Below are 6,000 nucleotides of genomic sequence, written 5' to 3'. Positions count from 1 at the left end.
GGGCCGGCTTCCCCCCCAAGGGAAAACCGACACAGACCCCAAACCGAACGCTCCAGCCGGCAACGCCGCCCGAAAGGGGTTCCCCCCCCTCCGCCCCTTTGCGTGAGGGGGGAGCTGCACCCGCAGCCCCGGCTTCGGTGCCGTTAACGCCCCCCGAGCCTTCCCCCGGCTTGGCCCCAGCAGCCCCGGCGGTCTCCGAGCCCCTGGGTCAGAACGGCTGCCGGGGCAGGGTTTGCTCACCCAACGGCCCTGGCTCAGACCCCACGGGTTTGGGTCTGGCAAGTTTGACATCAAACTAGGAAGAAAAAGTTACGACCTGGACTCTTCAGCAAAAACGTTTGTTGTTTTAAAAGGGCAACCGGTGGCACAATGGATTTAAGAGGTAACACGCCAGCGCTTCCATTTAGAAAAGGAACCGCCTGTGGAGCAGCGAGTCTGACTGACCCCGTCGCACCGTACCCCCCCGCTGCATCACCGGGCAGAACTGCACCCAAGTTTAGGCTCTTACTGTTAGTGCGGGGTCAGCCTACGTCGCGTTGCAGTCTAGTTTTTTCTTATACTGTTTCTTGAATTTCTTTAAATAATTGAAATCCCAGTGTGAATATGAATTTACTTGTACGTACGACCCAGAAAGTACAGCATGTTTAAATCTATCAGAAACCTAGGCAGAGCACGTGAAGCAATAGTTGTTCAAATAATGATATTTGCTGCATCTATCTTACGAACCCACCTACAAGACTGTCCTTCCTGGCAGGCGATGCCCAAGAGTACCGGCACACCACAGTGATTTCTCTGATATTTAGCCTGTGCATAAATGTCTGGAAGTTGCAGCTAGAAAAAGAAACGCTCTCAATTCTCAGACTTACAGAGCACACAGCCAAGATGCACTGCCCAGCTCCTCTGCTTTGAGCTGCGTCAAAAGCAAGAGTTCAGGAGCGCAAATAGAGTTACCTGAAAGAAAGGGCAAGGACCAAAGTAGGTTGCTTGTTGTCTCTCCCCCCTGCACACAGGGATCACAGCCACCAAGCACTGCACTTCAAACATGGTCCCGACCTATTTACTTGTGGCCCAGGAGTGGTTTTTAAGCTTTCACAGCTGCTGCTGAACATCAGATGTTCCACACACATACCTGACCGGGATGCTTATGCTGGTTAAAGACTTACCTAATGCTTTTTACACACAACATTTATGTTTCAGACATGAATCTGGAAACATAACTTGAAGGGCTTATGCCTCGTGTTACTCCATATTCCATGCTTTAAAATAGATCATTCCCTAAAAATACCTCTTCAAGGGTTTTCAGCTCCTCATGACTTCTATAAACCTTTCTGAAACCTGTGGCAGACAACAAAAGTCTGCCTCCTGGTATGTGCTATTATTCACTAGCCCTCAGATTTCTCTCAAGTTAGACAGTGCTCTGTGAAGGCAAGTAAAAGATTTACATTAAATCCTACATATTTATAGATGTTTAAAGACAGTGTTAAGCAAATCAGTTTCATCCCACTCCTGTGCATTTTCAGCACCCAGTATAAAATCAGTTCAAGGCGACTGTAAGTGCAGCCAAGAAACAAGTGCCGCAGAGCACACGAGTACAATCTGTTGGAATGCCAAGTAAGGAAACAAGAACTTTACAAGGCTGACCTGTTTCTGAAACATCCTGTGGACCCTCATGTTATTCAGAGAAAGCAAAGCCAGCTCTTTTTAAAATTTCAACTTGCTGGGATAGTGTAAACCTTTACAAAACCATCCAGAAGGAGCAGCAGCATCTGCAAGGTTTGCTTTGGATTGTACCAAGCAGCTCCTTATGTTCAAAGAAAGCAATAACAGAAAATTACCCTGATTCGTAGGTTCTGTCCTCAGCTCCTGTATATTAGCTTCAGCATCCTGTGAAACAAAATCTGTTACCTTAGAAGAAGGCTTAGATAAATAGGACTCCTGCATTTGAGGGAATTGTACACAACCCAATCAAGCTCTTAACACAAAGCCCGTGCAAGTGGTATTTACGTGGTCTGCATTTACCTTTTATGCAAGTAATGGAACATGTTACACAGTTTCCCCCACGCTTTTGTAAGACAGAAAATTGCTCACAGTAAGCAGCCGCGTTTATATTAATACCAAAGCCATCAGTAACTGTTTAAGTATCTTTTTTAATTTTCTTACAACCACTTAAAACTGTCATATACCACAAACTTATGTACACTATTTACAGACAAAACAAGCAAAATATCCATCCAAAATATTTTTTTAAAAAATCCTCTGATTAAATTGTTACACCTGCTCAAACAATGGTGGGACTTAATAGGCATATTTTCTTGTGCATGTTTCTCTTCCATGTAGTACTTCAGTCTCACTGCATATATATATATTTAAAAGTTAAAGAAAGATAAAACAACAAGCAGAAGGGACACAACACAATATGCTTTTAAATCTTTGTTTAAGAACAAGCAGCTAATTAAAAAAGGCAAAATACAGGAAAAGTGCATCAGTTCCAATGAGTTAGTATAAGAAAGAGGCCCACAGGTGGAGAGCAGGTACCCTTTAGGGTAAAGTCTCCTAGAAGACCTGATTGTCTACAAAGATTATTTAAAATTTATTTTAAACAGAAATTAAAAAAAAAAAAAAAAAGAAATGAAGGAGGAGAGGAGAAACATGACACCTCCAGAATTTTTTTTTCCACGAGGTTCCTTGGAAACTGGTGCTCAACAACTTTCAGAGTGGGCAAGAATTCATTTGTGCCCAGACCTCATTGTTCATTCACGCAACTTGAGCGAGCCGTCCCCGTGTCTCAAGCAGAAGGCCTGTTCCTCTTGAACTGTGCAAGGCTAGAGGACTTCCACAGGCTCTGTGCCCATGCTTGTGCTAAGTCAGCTAGACCTACTGCCTCTGAATTTTGGCAGCGCAAGACCTGCTCGCTTCCATGGCTTAAAGCTGAGCCAAACACTGCTGGCTTTGCACCTAACAGAGTAACTTTGTCTTCTCATCAAAAAGTCCATTTATATGTCTGGTGCATTTCAGAACAACAGATGCGATGTTGAGGAAGCTAGAAATGACCGTGGAGACAAAGTGTCACTAACCTTAACTCATTTTTGCTATATTTCATACAGATTATTTTTAAATTTTTTTTTTTAGAAAAAACACATAACAATAAAAGAGGCTTGTTGTAACTGGTGTTCCCAAGTCCCATTCTAATCCTTCACCCAAAAGGCTGCCTTTGAAAACAAGGCTACATGCATGTTTGGGGAAGGTCGGCAGCACTCTGAAGAAGGGTTCAGCACACAATCCCTTTAAAATGGAGCCTTCAGCCAACATCTGAAGTCTCCTGACAGAGCCTGTATCTTTGTGCTTAGTTACTTTTAGGTAATTTGAGCTCACAGTAGGCAGTACCGAGTCTGCCACTATGTGACAGAACTGGTTAAGGAGTAGCTTTGTATAGGATAATTGTATTTTTGGCTTTCTGGTAAGGCTACTTCATCTAGTAACTTCTCCTCTAACAATAGATTTGGTCCAAAGGCATGCAGTCTCCAATTTGAGCTCGATAGTTTTGAAGCCTATTCCATTACATTCAAAAATCTCTCAAGCCACTTTGCCTTTTGCTCACAATGTACCAAGTCTTTGTACTTTATACAGAAGAATGGAGTGCTCAGTCCAATCAACTGTAAATATATTTACACTTCTGTGGACCTAGCAGCTAAATACGCCTTCCCTCCTTTAAAGCATCATTGGAAGCAAGAATAAACATTAGCAAATCCTAAAGCAACAACAAAATACTGCTGAAAGTTGGGACAAGAGAAAGTAATCTTAACGACCACTCCCGAACGCTGTATGTACTGTTTCCATTAATCCCAGGAGAGACTGCAAACACTCCTGGAGTTCTATACAACACACAAATGAATCTGCCTTTTATTTCATTCCTCAAAGAGCAACTTTCAGAAATGTTTAGCATTAGAAAAAAGTAGTCTTCATTCACCAGGATCAGTGCTGTACCTCTCCTCTTCTGGAAGGACTGCTTTCAGTTTAGGATGGACTGCAAGCTGCTCACGCTTTGGGGGATAATTCTACCACATTAACCTCCCATGATGTTTCTGGAGGTCAAATATTCTCTATTATGGAATCCTTGTGTTGATGCAGAAAGCACCCTATAGTAATTCAACAAAATCTTTCTGCTTAACAAGGCTAAGCTTAGCACAGTACGAGTGCCATATGGAGGCACCACCAGGTTTCTAAAGCTATGATGTGCAAAACCAAGACTGTACAATGCATACAAAAATAAGACAAGCAAGAATACAAACCCTCAACGGGTCAGCCAAGGGTAATCTCCTTTTACCCTCCACATAAACAGTACACGAGGCCCAATGGAGGGCTCATTTTTTTGTAGTGAAGACATTTGCAACACATCACTGCCTTTCTCCTGGACTCCAGCTTTGTCGTATCTTATGGTGAATGATGTGGTAGAGGACAGCACAAATCCCTGAAGCCTGAATTACTGCAGTCCCAGCAACTCCTGCTGGTGAAACATCAGTATCACCCAAAGTCAAGATTCAGCCATCAGCTACCCAAAATCCAGTTTTGAAGAAACAGAACAACTAAAGCAGTGCGTGAGCTGATTTCAAGTCATGTTGGAGTAAGATGAACAAATATAAGTGCAGTTGTGCCATCTGCCACGCATAGAGAAAGAGGAACTTGAAACAGAGTCAAGTAGAAACCCCATCCATCAAGATAAAGCCCCAATTATCCCTTTTAAATCCAGCAATAAAACAGAGTGCATTTTTTCCAGGAAACAGAGTGTACAGTACCCGTGTGCAGCATAAAAACATTTCACAAATAATGAAAACATCCCTTTTGAAAATCTCAACAAAAATAGATCCCATTGGGACCAGACTGTCAGTGCCTCCCAAAACAAGGCAGAAAAATCCAGCCTATAAAACATGTCAAAGGTGACCAGTAAGTATCCCACTAACCTCTGAAACTGCTGACTGCTTTATTTACTGAGAAAAAGAAGTATGACATTTGTATTTAAAACCCTAGGCACCATGTTAACAGGTTCACTAAATTACCCTTTAAGCTCTGTTCTCTCCTAACAACTACTTAAAAAGACATCTATCTGTCCATAGAGAAAGACGGAAGCAACGTCTCTTGGCTATGCAGGTCAATTCTGCTGGGCATCAGTGCAATAGAATTCTGGAAACCCTAAAGAATGACAAATATGATCCAAAAGCATCATCTTCCAGCCCAGAAGTTCTCTGCTGGTCACATTTCTCAAGACAAGGTGCTGACAGCAAAGCAACAGTGTTTCTTTCAAAAATGTTTTCAGGCCTAATGGCTTATCACTGAGCTTGTCCTAAGGGAATGGAGTACAGGCAGATGACCTATGCACAATATGAAGAGCTGAACCATCCATTTATTGGCCACAGATCTGGTGTGAGGAAGAAGATGGGGCACTTTGATTTCAATTTAATTATGTTTTCAGACTCTGCTTACAACTTGGGAGAAAAAATTGTCCTAGCTACACACTGCCCTTTCTCCCTCAAGAATATTCAGCTAGTAAACAGTCTGTCTGACATTTACATTTTGATTCTGGAATGGAAAAAAAATTATCTGATTTTAGCACTTCTGTAAATAGTTCTGCCTTCACTAGGCAGTTATTCTAAGGGGCAAAAGAAATAAACCCCAGTTACTTAGCTTTGCTTACTCTAAACAGTCTTCATTGGAGGTAGCTCCCCCTTAACACCTATGTGGCAGATACAGACTGTGCAAACTCAGCTCTTAGTTTACAGACTACCTCCTTGCTGAATCCTACAGCTCACGGCATCAGAATAACCAATCACATTAGGCCTAAGGGATGGTTGAATCAATCCATTTGACCAGAGTGACCAGTGTTTATCGGAAACCAGCAAATGCGTCTTTCCTAAACAAACTCCTGCAGTGAGCACCTTCCTACCTCAAATGCCTTAGTATGCCAGGGGCTTTCTGCAAAAATGTATTTGAATAGGAGGTAAAGGA

Source organism: Haliaeetus leucocephalus, unplaced genomic scaffold (assembly GCF_000737465.1).
Source record: "Haliaeetus leucocephalus isolate CR32 unplaced genomic scaffold, Haliaeetus_leucocephalus-4.0 Scaffold148, whole genome shotgun sequence".
NCBI classification, from domain to species: domain Eukaryota; kingdom Metazoa; phylum Chordata; class Aves; order Accipitriformes; family Accipitridae; genus Haliaeetus; species Haliaeetus leucocephalus.
This window is presented reverse-complemented; position numbering follows the sequence as displayed.